This window comes from Hevea brasiliensis, chromosome 4, assembly GCF_030052815.1.
Source record: "Hevea brasiliensis isolate MT/VB/25A 57/8 chromosome 4, ASM3005281v1, whole genome shotgun sequence".
NCBI classification, from domain to species: Eukaryota; Viridiplantae; Streptophyta; class Magnoliopsida; order Malpighiales; family Euphorbiaceae; genus Hevea; species Hevea brasiliensis.
This window is the reverse complement of record NC_079496.1, coordinates 19,667,514-19,681,019: the sequence shown is the minus strand read 5'-3', so window position 1 is coordinate 19,681,019 and position 13,506 is coordinate 19,667,514.

Below are 13,506 nucleotides of genomic sequence, written 5' to 3'. Positions count from 1 at the left end.
AATAAGTTGACTAGCATTTTATTTTAATAAAAATCTATCAGAAGGACTAAAGAGTTTAATTTTTCAAAATACATGATATTTTAATTAGATTTTAAAAGAATAAGAACCAAATAGTTAATTTAACAAATTGCAAAGACCTAATAGTAATTTACCCTAAAAAAAATTATTGATATGTAAACTTCGTGATGAATTGTGCAATAAATCCTTTTCCTATTCTTGCAATTATGTATGTTTGAACTTTGAAATAAAGTGTGTTTTAATAGGGAAAACTTAAACCCAAAAGCCAAACATCTTGTTTAATTTCAGTTTTTATTCATCGGTTCTCATTTTTAATTCTTAGGCTTCATTTATTTTATAGAAAATATTTTTTATATTTTTTGATATTTGAGACACTTAGAAAAATATTAACAGAAAATATTTTTTGATAAAAAAGAAAATAAATATTTTAAAAAAAATAACTTTTTTTTTTTAAAAGAAAAAGTTATTTTTAATTTTTTATTTTTTAATAATCTTATTAAAATGTTAAAACACCTATACGTCATAAAAATAAACATGCACCATTGATTTAACATACAACCAAACAATTAAAAAAATATTTTCTATGAAAAATATTTTTTATATACAAATTATTTTTTACGAAACAAATAAAACTTTATTCTTCCATTTTTTATTTTTCAAATAAAAAATTCAAAACTAGGAAACAAATACATTTGTCCAGTTTTCCAATTTTTGATTTTGTATTTTCCCTTTGTATGATCATTTATTATATTTTTGTCAAGCACGTAATACTAATATTAATATTCTAGGCATGGATGCCAAGGTTGCAATTTCACCAATATAATCTCCTCTTTAAGATGAAAAATATATATAGATAATAATATATAATTATTTGAGAGTCAAATGAGTTTCAGCCGTCCTCTTAAAAATTATCTCTCAAAATTAAGCCATTTGACTTAGTAATAAATTTAAAAAATTGTCATGTATCATAATTTACAGGCCACTTGGATTAATAATTTGTTAAATCACATCTACTTGGTTATTAGTTATTAATTAATTTAAATTTTAATTTATCCTATTTAATTTTTAAAATTCAGATATTCCTTATACTTTTTTTTTATCCATTTTGCTTTTTTTAAAGGCTGTAAAATTTTTAATTTTGCTTTTTTTATCCTTTGATTGGTTTATATGAAATAATTTAAAAAATAATACAAATATTGTATTAATAATTAAATTTCAAATTTTAAAATTAAATGGTATTCGCTATTAAATAATTTATCTACTAATACATAAAAATAAATTCAATTCTCATTAATATTGAGTATAGGACTTATTAAAATCTCCCTCTTTTTCATCTATTTATGTCAATAACTTAATTGTTCTCCATTTTTTAAATATACACAATTATATTTTTAATTATTTATTATGATCTATTTTTCAAATCCATTATATTTATATTCACAATGATAGAATGTTTTTTAAATTCTTTCTATTTGTGTGCTTAATTATAAACTGTATTTTAAAAAATAAATATTCTTATAAAAGATATAAAACTTAAAAATCAAATGACCATAATAAAGAGGTATACCGTTAACGGTATAACTTTTCAATAATTTATATAATTAAATGAATGTTGTTTTAAAAAATATAAAATATTACATAGGAAAAATGAAGACACAAATTAGAAAATTATTTTTACTTTTCATTTTATTATTACTATTTCTTGAATATTTACAGAATATTTAAGATTTTATTTTTGGGCATATTTCTTATCATATTTGCTATTATGGACAAATTATTTCTAATAATATATATTGTTGTTTAATGCAATATTCAAATGGTTTAATTTTTTTATTATATATTATTACAGTTTTATGAAAGAATATTTAAAAAGAAATAATTAATAAATTTAAGAAATAAAAATTTAATTTAATTAACTAAAAATTTCAGTATAATTTTGAAATATAAAATATTAAAAATTAAAATTATATTATATTATTAAAATTAAAAAATAAGCTGTGCATATAGTAACTAATTAAACTTTAATTGAAAGCACATAAAAATAACTTTTACCTTACAATTAAAAGTTTCACAACAATCACACTTCCTCTCTCTCTCTCTCTTAATTTTCCCAACTTTTTCTGCATAATCAAACACTCCCAACATTGCTCTCTTCCCAATTATTCACTCTTAATCTCGTGAATAATTTTTTTTTTCCTTCTTCTACCGATCAAATCAAATTTAAAATAAGAAATATACGAATTAGAAACAGAATTCTGAAAACAGAACTATTTTATTATATTTAAGAGACCATTAGTTTTTAGTGTTTTCAATATATGCAATAATTAACATATAAATAATGTTATTCTCAAAATTATTTCATTTAAAATTTACAAAATTATATATGATAATCATTATAATTATGGAAGTGAGTTCTCGATGTCGAAGTGGGCCAATTGCAAAGTTCGATCAATCTTTTTGTTCTTCAACATATGAACCATGATAGATAATAATAATAAAAAAAATAGCACATCAAAAATAATTAATTTAAAAATATTATGTCAACAATGCACGAGTTTAGAATAAACAATTTAATCTCAATAATTTGCAACAAAAATGTAAACTATATTAAATTTAGATTTTATTTGTAAATGCAGACTAAACAAAATTATTATTTATTTTAAAATGAACAGTTTTATCTCAATAATTTGCAACAAAGACATAATTAAGCAAATGTAAATTGAGCAAAATAATTATTTATTTAAATGAAACCCGTTAACAATAAAAATTCATTAAGGCTCTGTTTGTTTTATAGAAAATAACTTATATATTTAAAATATTTTTCATAAAAAATATTTTTAAAAAAATATTTTTCATTAAAATATTTTCCATTATTTGGCTATAATGTTAAATTAATGATAGATATTTATTTCTTGTATATATAAGTGTGTTCACTTTTTAATAAGATTACTAAAATTTAGAAAATAGAAAATGATTTACTCTTTTGAAAAATGGAAGTCATTTTTGTTAAAATTGACTTAGTTTCCCTTTGATCAGGAAAATATTTCCTGTTAACCAATTTTCCTGAGTACCTCAAATACCAGAAAATGCAAAAAATATTAAATGGAGCCTAAATAATTTTAAATTTCTTATAATTTGAATTTGATAAATAGATTTCAAAATTATTGCTAATTGCTTTTAATTAACATAGAATCCACTTTCCTTAAACCAGCTTGGATTGATTCTTTAAGTAGAATCATTACAAAAACCAATCAGTTTGCAATCGATTTTTGTAACTGATTGAAATTGATTGCTATTAGCAATTGATTTTATAACTAATTTATTCCCAAGGCAGTGAGCTGGATCTTGATGTTGTCATTTAGTCCCTCTTCAAATCTCTTACATCTTTCAGCTTCATTAGGGACTATCTCCCTTCCGTAGCGGCTTAATCGAACAAATTCCTTCTCATATTCGGCCACCGATATTGTCTCGCCTCGGGTTAATAAACTCTCTTCTTCTCTCTTCCGGTATCTGAGTACCCACATATTTCTTCTTGAACTCGGAGAGAAAAAGTCCCAAATTCTGACTTAGCTGCACTTCACTGGACACAGTGTCCCACCATTCGTAGGCATCATCTTGCAACAGGGATATGGCAGCCTCTAGGTTTTGCTCTGGGGTGCAATGGAGTTGTTTTAAGACTCTGCCCGTTCTGTTCAACCAATTATCGGCTGCAACAGAGTCATCTTCTCTCTTGCCGAAGAAATCCACCGCCCCAAACTTTCTTAGCCTTTCCAGGTGTGATTTCTGCTGTGGAGCGGGTGGTGGTGGTGGTGGTGCTGGCATTACTCCGGCCATTTGTCTAAAGAAGTCGGCCATTTGTTGGAACATGGCCTGTGGAGGCTGAGCAGGCTCTGTTTGAGCTGGTGGAGTAGGTTCTCCCCTACCCCCAGTCTCAGCTGCTGCAGGTGGAGCATGACTCTCCACTTCCTCCTCGACTGCTCTCTGAGATGAAGGATCCATATCCTATTCAAAATAAGAAAGACAAACAGATCTGCATTAGTGTCACCTCGACTCTTACAAATGCAATGCATGGTATGGACTCAATCTAGTCCCAGAAACGCCTAAACCGTGCTCTGATACCACTAAATGTGACACCCCTTACCCAGCTACAGTGTATCAAAGTATCCGAGTAAGTTATGTCACACGGTGTACCGGAACACCCTATCTTATCTCAATCATTTTTATTCTTTTTAATTCATTTTCATTATAGTTTTGAATATAATTTGTGAAATATAGTTCATTTAAGTCATTTATTGAGATTATAAATTATTTGAGGTTCCGAAAATTTTTAAAGAAAATCCGGCAGAGTACCGGCTAAAAATGGAGAAAACCGTTCTTCGGAACCTGTGAAAAACACTTCCAATAAACAAATTCATTCATTCTTAACTCCAATATCATCACAAAACTCAATATCAAGATCTCAACATTTCAATTTCAATTCTCAGTCATCCATCACATGTGATGATCACATATATATCACAAATAAACATTTACTTTTCCATTTACAAATACAATTTTCATAATTTACATGAACATCAATATACATTATATAAGTTTAATTACATATAAGAAAATCAAAATTAATTACAGAATGCCAAAATGACACCTAGTGTCCTACCAATGCACTGCAGAAGTTGAGGTGACACGGACACTGAGCAGAACTGCAGGATAGACTCACCCAGTCTGTGGTCTACTGGGCTCACGATCTGTATCTCCAGTACCTACGCGTGGCAAAAGCAACGCGCTAAGCAATAATGCTTAGTGGTGCAATAATAAAATAAAAGAAAATAGCAAGAAAACAAATATGTAGGGAATGTGTATGATTCATTTGTTTAGTATGGGTATATACATTAATTCATTAACTTTGTTCACTTTCATTCATTTGGTTGCCCAAGTAACCTACACTAGACAACTGGACTGGATAACGGGTAAACTGGCACTGGGTACCTAGTACCTCGGGCCGTCACACCATCGGTCACATATGCATCTCCCGGTGTGCAACAGAACAGCTAATAAGCTGTAATAACATCAGGCACAAGGCCAAGTCTCAATACAAAGTCAGAATGGCTAAAAGCCATAAAATCACCGAATGGCATATTGCCATGTGCAGTACTGCTAACTGAACCCTATTGGCATGCCAAACTATCCAAACCAATCTTGTTAGGTATACTAGGGCATTCGATACTTTAAAATTCTTCAATCTTTGGATTTCAAGTTTCGGTGTCACTATTCACCTCTTTGGTCAACTAATATGTTGACTTTTAGGTAGAAATTAGGTACATTGGTTTTGGCACTCCCAACATACCACATTTTGCCTTTAAAACTTGATGAAATTGGTCACCATTACCATTTCTAACTTAAAACCAAGAGGGCAGAAAATTTCAGTTTTTGAAGCATATGTTTACTGTTCCATTTAACACTGTTTTAGTGGGAATTTGAAGAAATGACAAACATGAAAGTTGTTCCTTATTTTGTCTAGTTGAATTTCCTTTTTTGAATCACTCCATTTGGAGTTTTTTAGCTCCAGATATGGCTCAAAAACCACAGCTGGCCGGATTGCCAATCTGCAGAATTGACCATATCTACAGTAACATGAATAGTGACTGTGATTGCATTTTTGAATTGGTTTTGGCCATAATTTGGGGTAGGTTTCTTCATGAAAGTTGTTTGTCTATGTCTTAACTTGTTGCTGTAAAAATTTCAGGTCAATTGACCAAATCTACAGTGAGTTATGGCCAAATGAACAGTTACTGTTCATTTGGTCATTTCTACAGGTGCTGTTGTAGGGTATCCGGATTGGGGCCAACTTTTGGTCATCTTGCTTTGGTCTTTTGGGCATGGTTTCTTCAGAAAAAATGTGCCATTATAAGCCTAGTTTCATGTCCAATTGGCCAAACACCAATTGGACCAACACAGCCAAAGTTATGGCTGTGTAATTGGACTGAAATCTCAATCACCATTCTGCTGTCTTTAGGCAGCCTACCATTCCACTTTGCCATGCCATTTTTCAGTCCAATTTATGGTCAACATACCTCAAATGGTCACTAATTGACCATTAGAGTGTTCTTTAACAGTTTCATAAGCCAAATCAATTTTTACTTCTCAAAACCCTAATGTCCAATTCAATTTACCCATAAACCTCAATTAGCACACTAGTTCAACATTCATGCATATTCATACCTTAAACATCATTTCTAGCCACTCTAAATTCATTAAAACAATCAAACTCATCCTTCCTTAGGGCTGCCGAAAATTGAAGATACTCTAACATATATGATTTACTTCAAATTCTTACAATTTCTTAACTTAAAATGATGCTCTAGCAAGGATTAAAGGAGTGAGAGTGAAAGTATAGCACTAACCTCACTTAGGAGCTTTTCAAAAGCTCAAATTCTTCACTTTCTTCTCTTCTTCTTGGCTGCCAAAAGGTTTTGCAAGGTGTAAGAACAAATTTTAGTGAAAGATCTCTAGGGTTTTAGGGTGAAATGAAGGAGGAAATTGAGCTTTGGTTGAAGGATTAATGGAGGTTTAGGGAAATCAAAGGTTTCGGCTGCACTTGAGGAAAGAGGGATGACTGCTGGTTTTTGGTCTTCCTTAGTCTTTATTTATCTCTTTAATTAGTTAGTCAAATGGTTGCTTAATTGTGATTGGTTGGTAATTTTAAATGACATCACCATGATGTCATAAATAGGCCTTTTTTCTCAATTTCTTTTCTTTCCTCCACTACTCATTTTCAATTTAATTTCTAGTAATGTTTATTCATATTTTATGTCATATTAATTATTTACTCAACTGGACAAGTCGGCCAAAAATCACCTCTGAAGGCGAAATAACCAAAATGCCCTCCGTTTGGCTTAACGGGTCAAAATTGTCTGTACCGATTGAAAAATTTTTCTAAATATTTTCTTGGCATTCTAATGCCATAGGAACCTCAAAAACCCTTCTCTGGAGTCCCAAAAATTATTTTATAATTTTTCCCCTGGGTCTAGGGCTCCTCGTTGCGAGAACCGCAACTTCCCTCTGAGTTACCCCTCACTAGGGCACCGGCTCGTTTAACTTGGTTGTACTTTATTTCTAAAATTTTTACTAAATTTTTCTTATTAATATTTGAGTTAATTATGGTTCCTGACTTTAGTTTAAATATTTTTCCGGACGTTCTAGCTGTCCGGACCGACACCGGTCACCGGAACAGTAGAATGTACGGAGTTGCTACTGGGAGGGTGTTACAACTCTTCCCCTCTAATTTAAATTTCGTCCTCGAAATTTACTGATCTAACAGTTGAGGGAACTGTTGCCTCATCGTCTCTTCACTTTCCCAAGTTGCTTCCTCGGTGTTGTGGTGCCTCCAAAGCACTTTCACCAGTGGAATCTGCTTGTTTCTCAACTCTTTTACTTCCCGAGCCAGGATCCGTAGAGGTTCTTCTTCATATGTCAAATCCGGTTGTATTTCAATTTCTTCTCTGGAGATGACATGTGAAGGATTTGAGCGGTATCTTCTAAGCATGGACACGTGGAACACATTATGGATCTTGTCCAGCTCTGGTGGTAAAGCTAGCCTATAGGCCACTGGACCCACACGTTCGATGATTTCATATGGGCCAATGAACCTAGGGCTCAACTTACCTTTCCTTCCAAACCTCAATACGTTCTTCCATGGTGACACCTTGAGGAACACTTTGTCGCCAACCACATATTCTATTTCTTTTCTCTTCAGGTCGGCATAAGATTTATGTCTGTCTGAGGCAACCTTTAAATTGGCTTTGATTGATTTTACCTTCTCCTCGGCTGTTTCACTGTGTCAGCCCTACCGATTTGTCTTCGCCCAATTCAGTCCGGCCTGCTGAGTTCTACATTTTCTCCCATACAGTGCTTCATATTGGGCCATTTGGATGCTAGCTTGGTAGCTATTGTTGTATGCAAATTCTGCCAGTGGGAGGTATCTATCCCAACTTCCCTCGAACTCAATGACACAACTCCTCAGCATATCCTCAAGGACTTGACATATATTTCATGTTATTATTATCATTTTGATTCAATATTTGTATCAATTCTATTGGTTTCAATTATTTACCTGGATTACTCTTTCTGATTGCCCATCCGTCTGAGGATGGAAAGCTGTACTGAAATGGAGTTGTGTACCCAAGGACTCATGCAACTTCTTCCAGAATCTCGATGTAAACCTTGGGTCTCGATCAAATATGATGGAAAGTGGAATTCCATGCAGTCTAACTATCTCACTGATATACAATTCTGCTAACCTCTCTAGTGAGTAGTCAGTCCTAACTGGCAGAAAGTGTGCTGACTTTGTCAATCTATCAACTATCACCCATGCTGCATCATGTTTCTTCTGGGTGAGAGGTAGACCACTTACAAAATCCATGGTGACCCGATCCCATTTCCATTCAGGTATGCATATAGGCTGTAGCAAACCTGATGGAACTTGATGTTCTGCCTTGACTTGCTGACATGTCAAGCATTTAGTCACATAGTCAGCTCTGTCCCTCTTCATACCAGGCCACCAATACTGAAGCTTCAAATCATGATACATCTTTGTACTTCCTGGGTGCATAGCATATACACTAGTGTGTACCTCTTTTAGAATACTGGTCTTCAATTTCCCATCATCTGGTACACACAGTCTTCCTTTGTAGTACAGACACCCATCTGCTTTCACTTCATAGTCAGTTGCTTTTCCCTCTGAGATTTTGCTCATAATAGCCATTAACTTTTCATCTGCCTTTTGACCATCTAAAATCTGCTGTAGCAGGTTTGGCCTCACTTGCAACTCAGCCAAAATAGCTCCATCTCGAATCAAAGATAAACGGGCATTCAATGATCTCAAGGCTGTCATGGATTTTCTGCTCAAAGCATCAGCAACTACATTTGCCTTCCCAAGATGGTAGTCAATTACACAGTCATAATCCTTCAGGAACTCAATCCATCGTCTCTATCTAAGGTTGAGCTCCTTCTGGGTTGGCAAGTATTTCAGGCTTTTGTGGTCCGTGTAAATGTAGCACTTTTCACTATACAAGTAATGCCTCCATATCTTCAGTGCGAAGATAATTGCTGCAAGCTCTAGATCATGGGTAGGGTAATTCTGTTCATGTGGCCTTAGCTGCCTGGAAGCATAAGCGACCACCTTCCCCTCTTGCATCAATACACACCCTAGCCCATTATGTGAGGCATCACTGTAGACCACAAAGTCCTTTCACGACCTTTGTGTTAGCACTGGTGCCTCTGTCAACATAGCCTTCAACTTCTCAAAACTGGTCTGACACTTGTCATTCCAGTCAAATCTAACATTCTTGTGTAACAACTTGGTCATTGGAGCAGCTATTAAGGAAAATCCTTTCACAAATCTTCTGTAATACCCAGCTAGCCCCAAGAAGCTTCTGACCTCAGTTGTATTTCTGGGAGGCTTCCATTCCATCACTGCTTCTATTTTCTTGGGATCCACCCTAATCCCATTAGCTGACACTATGTGTCCAAGGAATGCAATCTCATTCAGCCAAAAGTCACACTTGGATGACTTAGCATCTGACTCCTTTTCTCTCAGGGTTTGCAGAACAATTCTCAAATGCTCATCATGTTCTTCATTGGTCTTGGAATACACCAAAATATCATCAATAAAGACCACTACGAACCGATCTAGGTATGGATGGAAGATACGGTTCATAAGGTCCATGAATCTCTTTGGTGCATTCGTTAGGCCAAAGGGCATCACCAGAAACTCATAATGCCCATATCGGGTTCTGAATGCAGTCTTGGGCACATCTACATCCTTCACCCTCAACTGATGATACCCTGATCTGAGATCAATCTTAGAAAATACTCCTGCTCCCTTCAGCTGATCAAATAGATCATCAATTCTAGGCAACGGATATTTGTTCTTCACAGTCACTTTATTCAACTGCCGGTAATCGATGCATAGCCTCAAAGTCCCATCCTTCTTTTTCACAAACAGCACTGGAGCTCCCCATGGTGACACACTGGGGCGTATGAACCCCTTATCAAGCAACTCTTGCAACTGAGTTTTCAACTCCCTCAATTCAGTGGGTGCCATCCTATAAGGATCAATGGAAATGGGTGCTGTACCCGGCAGTGTCTCAATAGCAAACTCGACTTCCCTTTCTGGTGGCAAACCAGGCAATTCTTCAGGGAATACTTCTGGGAAGTCTCTTACTGTGGGTATGTCACCCAGGTTTGGCTTAGCCTGCCTGGTATCCACCACATGTGCTAGGTAGGCTTCACATCCTTTTCTCATCATTCGTCTTGCAACTGTGGCTGAGATGACATTGAACAAGAAATCTGTCCTTTCCCCCACAACTGTGATCTCATTACCCTCTGAAGTTTTTAGAGAAATTCTCTTCAATTTGCAATCAACTATTGCCTGATGACGTGACAACCAGTCCATTCCCAAAATCACGTCAAACTCGTGGAAGGGCAACTCAATCAGGTCTGCCAAGAATTCACACCCCTGAATCCTTAACGGGCAACCCTTGTATACTTTGTTCACCACTACACTGTGGCCCAATGGATTAGTGACCAGAATATCTTGGTCACTTTCCCCTACTAGTATCCCCCTTTCTACGGGTAAGTTGATGCAGATGTATGAATGAGTGGATCCTGGATCCACCAATGCATGCACAGGTGTAGTGTAGAGGGAGAACGTACCCCTGATGACGTCCGGGGCATCTTGCTCCTCCTGAGCTCTCAGGGCATAATTTCTGGCAGGTGGTCTGTTATCTGGCCTCTCTGCTGGCTCGGATGCAGGCCTCTGTGATGGTCCCACTGCGTCAGATCTGCCAGATTTTCTACCTCTCTGTGGTGCAGGAGCAGGTCTTTCTGCTTGTGTTGGAGCAGCTGTAGTAGTTCTGCGTGGACAGTTCTTCAACTGATGCTCTGTTGACCCACATCTCAAGCAAGCACCAGTCACTCTCCAACAATCCCCCTTGTGCCATTTCAGACAGTGTGGACATGCAGAAGATGTTGGGGCTGGTCCCCGGAATCCCATCCCTGGAGAGCTGCCCACTGATGGTGTGGACTGACCTCTCCTAGGGGTGAACTGTGGCCTGGGCCCCTGAGACTGACCCTGACCATGTGGCTGACCTGAACTCTGTGCAGGTGGACCTCTGAACTTCTTCCCAGGTGCAGGAGATGAGCTAGACTGACCCGGGCCCCTCTTCTGCCGTGTCTCCCTTCTGGTCTACTCACTTATTCTTACTTTTTCAACCCTTATTGCAGCTTCCACTAACTTGCTAAATTATGTGATTCCCAAGGCAGTGAGCTGGATCTTGATGTTGTCATTTAGTCCCTCTTCAAATCTCTTACATCTTTCAGCTTCATTAGGGATTATCTCCCTTCCGTAGCGGCTTAATCGAACAAATTCCTTCTCATATTCGGCCACTGATAGCTGTCTCTGCCTCAGGTTAATAAACTCTCTTCTTCTCTCTTCCAGGTATACAGTACCCACATATTTCTTCTTGAACTCGGAGAGAAAGAAGTCCCAAGTTATAGCTTCTGGCTGCACTTCACTGGACACAGTGTCCCACCATTCGTAGGCATTATCTTGCAACAGGGATATGGCAGCCTCTAGGTTTTGCTCTGGGGTGCAGTGGAGTTGTTTTAAGACTCTGCCCGTTCTGTTCAACCAATTATCGGCTGCAACAGAGTCATCTTCTCTCTTGCCGAAGAAATCCACCGCCCCAAACTTTCTTAGCCTTTCCAGGTGTGATTTCTGCTGTGGAGCGGGTGGTGGTAGTGGTGCTGGCATTACTCCGGCCATTTGTCTAAAGAAGTCGGCCATTTGTTGGAACATGGCCTGTGGAGGCTGAGCAGGCTCTGATTGAGCTGGTGGAGTAGGTTCTCCCCTACCCCCAGTCTCAGCTGCTGCAGGTGGAGCATGACTCTCCACTTCCTCCTCGACTGCTCTCTGAGATGAAGGATCCATATCCTATTCAAAATAAGAAAGACAAACAGATCTGCATTAGTGTCACCTCGACTCTTACAAATGCAATGCATGGTATGGACTCAATCTAGGCCCAGAAACGCCTAAACCGTGCTCTGATACCACTAAATGTGACACCCCTTACCCAGCTACAGTGTATCAAAGTATCCGAGTAAGTTATGTCACACGGTGTACCGGAACACCCTATCTTATCTCAATCATTTTTATTCTTTTTAATTCATTTTCATTATAGTTTTGAATATAATTTGTGAAATATAGTTCATTTAAGTCATTTATTGAGATTATAAATTATTTGAGGTTCCGAAAATTTTTAAAGAAAATCCGGCAGAGTATCGGCTAAAAATGGAGAAAACCGTTCTTCGGAACCTGTGAAAAACACTTCCAATAAACAAATTCATTCATTCTCAACTCCAATATCATCACAAAACTCAATATCAAGATCTCAACATTTCAATTTCAATTCTCAGTCATCCATCACATGTGATGATCACATATATATCACAAATAAACATTTACTTTTCCATTTACAAATACAATTTTCATAATTTACATGAACATCAATATACATTATACAAGTTTAATTACATATAAGAAAATCAAAATTAATTACAGAATGTCAAAATGACACCTAGTGTCCTACCAATGCACTGCAGAAGTTGAGGTGACACGGACACTGAGCAGGACTGCAAGATAGACTCACCCAGTTGTGGTCTACTGGGCTCACGATCTGTATCTCCAGTACCTACGCGTGGCAAAAGCAACGCGCTAAGCAATAATGCTTAGTGGTGCAATAATAAAATAAAAGAAAATAGCAAGAAAACAAATATGTAGGGAATGTGTATGATTCATTTGTTTAGTATGGGTATATACATTAATTCATTAACTTTGTTCACTTTCATTCATTTGGTTGCCCAAGTAACCTACACTAGACAACTGGACTGGATAACGTATGGCGCACTGGGTACCTAGTACCTCGGGCCGTCACACCATCGGTCACATATGCATCTCCCGGTGTGCAACAGAACAGCTAATAAGCTGTAATAACATCAGGCACAAGGCCAAGTCTCAATACAAAGTCAGAATGGCTAAAAGCCATAAAATCACCGAATGGCATATTGCCATGTGCAGTACTGCTAACTGAACCCTATTGGCATGCCAAACTATCGAAACCAATCTTGTTAGGTATACTAGGGCATTCGATACTTTAAAATTCTTCAATCTTTGGATTTCAACTTTCGATGTCACTATTCACCTCTTTGGTCAACTAATATGTTGACTTTTAGGTAGAAATTAGGTACATTGGTTTTGGCACTCCCAACATACCACATTTTGCCTTTAAAACTTGTTGGAATTGGTCACCATTACCATTTCTAACTTAAAACCAAGAGGGCAGAAAATTTCAGTTTTTGAAGCATATGTTTACTGTTCCATTTAACACTGTTTCAGTGGGAATTTGAAGAAATGACAAACATGAAAGTTGT